The 1,590-nt window shown below is 38.5% G+C and overlaps 1 non-coding gene across 1 annotated transcript; it reads right to left on the bottom strand.

Moving 5' to 3' along the window:
* Positions 1 to 881: 881 nt before the first annotated feature.
* Positions 882 to 1,068, bottom strand: LOC119262955. The gene has a single exon (XR_005130027.1). It is a non-coding gene; the product is annotated as a U2 spliceosomal RNA (small nuclear RNA).
* Between the last annotated feature and the right edge of the window lie 522 nt (positions 1,069 to 1,590).

Genomic DNA, 1,590 nt, shown 5'->3' with positions numbered 1-1,590 from the left:
AAGGGTGACTGGCAACAGTGCATTTTTTTGGTTGCATATTTTGTGTACAGTCTGTCACAAATTGGCTCTCATAATCTTTATAGTGTAAGGTAATAATACATAGGTGATTCTTCAATTAGGTTGCACATGAAGGTGCTGATGCAATTTAAAGGAGGTGGTCCTTTGCGGGGACAGAACATGATCTCAGATGGCCCCTGGGCACAAGCCTCTTTGGAGGCCCACCCGCTCCCAAATTCAGAAAGTAACAAAATAAACAAACAAACAACAACAACAACAACAACAACATCAACAATAATAAAACAGATAACAAATAACACATAAATAATTACAGTATTTATGTTTGAAAAGAATAAAATAATAGTCCTATATTTTTAACCATATTACCTGCTCTGTTATACCATCTTGGCTGTAAATATGTCTCAGTATGTGCTGATGTACTAATATAGGCTAAAAATATATAAACAAAAACGCAAATTTATTTTGCTCTTTAGCTCAGCTATAGCTGCTTTTCTCACATCTCTGGCAGGAACCTTTTCTGCAGAAGTAGAGCGGTTTCTTTTCATGAGGCTGAAGTCGCATCTTATTCGCCCTTAAATGGTGCCTGAGGCACCAGAATGTAACTGCTGCACCATTTAAGGTGTAACTGGATAATTCAAACAAAAACCCGACTTCAGTTTCAGGACTTTTTTAGTGTTTGACAGTTTCACATTGCAGATTAAGTGTATCAGGAAACTAGAAATGCAAATAGGTCTATCCATTCATCTCCAAATTATCAAAAGTTTTCTTAAATCTCTCTCTTTGCCTTTTCATTAGTTACTTGCTAGGCAAGATTGTTGTCTGTGTTGCTATGTGACCAACAGTCTGAGCACCAATCTTCAGGGTTAAGGTCAGTAAAGGGGCAGTAATGCATTAACTCCAGTGTTTAAGGCCATTTATTGTTGAATTGTGTGAAAGAAAAAAAGACAGAAAGAAACAACTTTATTGATCCCGAAGGGAAATTGCGGTCAGATATTAAATTGATAAGAACAGATACTACACTTGATCTTAGCCAAGGAGCGATGATGAGCAGAATGATAGAATTATCAGCAAAGCTTTATTTTACTGCAGAATGTTATTTTCCTAACTATCTAATTCTGCTGTGGAGCTGCAACGGGGCAGTAAAGAGCTGCATGTTGCCGACCCTTGGCCTGGCTGAAACACTGGACGAATATATAATGTGGAAGCTTGAAAAATCAGTGCACAGACAGCAGTAGCAGCACCAGAACTGGCCATTTTAAAGATGCACAACGAGTGGGCCAAACCTCTCATTTCACTCCTGAGGGTGAGGGAATGTAAGCTTTGCAAACTTAGACCTTTGGGCACTTGCTAAGCGTCATTCATAATACCGCAGTAGGTAAAGACTGCAGTAGGAGACAGTGGCTTGCTAGTTGACCAGAACATTTATAATGACTTTATGGTGAATTTTTGAGGGCAGGTTGTTTAAAACATCCTTTAGCTGGAAAACGTAGATTACATTAGATGAGATTAGATTAGATTCAGCTTTGTCATTGTGCAGAGTACAAGTACAGAGTCGATGAAATGAGAGTAACG

The sequence above is a fragment of the Pygocentrus nattereri genome, chromosome 30 (assembly GCF_015220715.1).
Source record: "Pygocentrus nattereri isolate fPygNat1 chromosome 30, fPygNat1.pri, whole genome shotgun sequence".
Taxonomy (NCBI): Eukaryota; Metazoa; Chordata; class Actinopteri; order Characiformes; family Serrasalmidae; genus Pygocentrus; species Pygocentrus nattereri.
The sequence above is the reverse complement of the archived record's forward strand: the minus strand, read 5'-3'. Positions and strand labels throughout refer to the sequence as shown.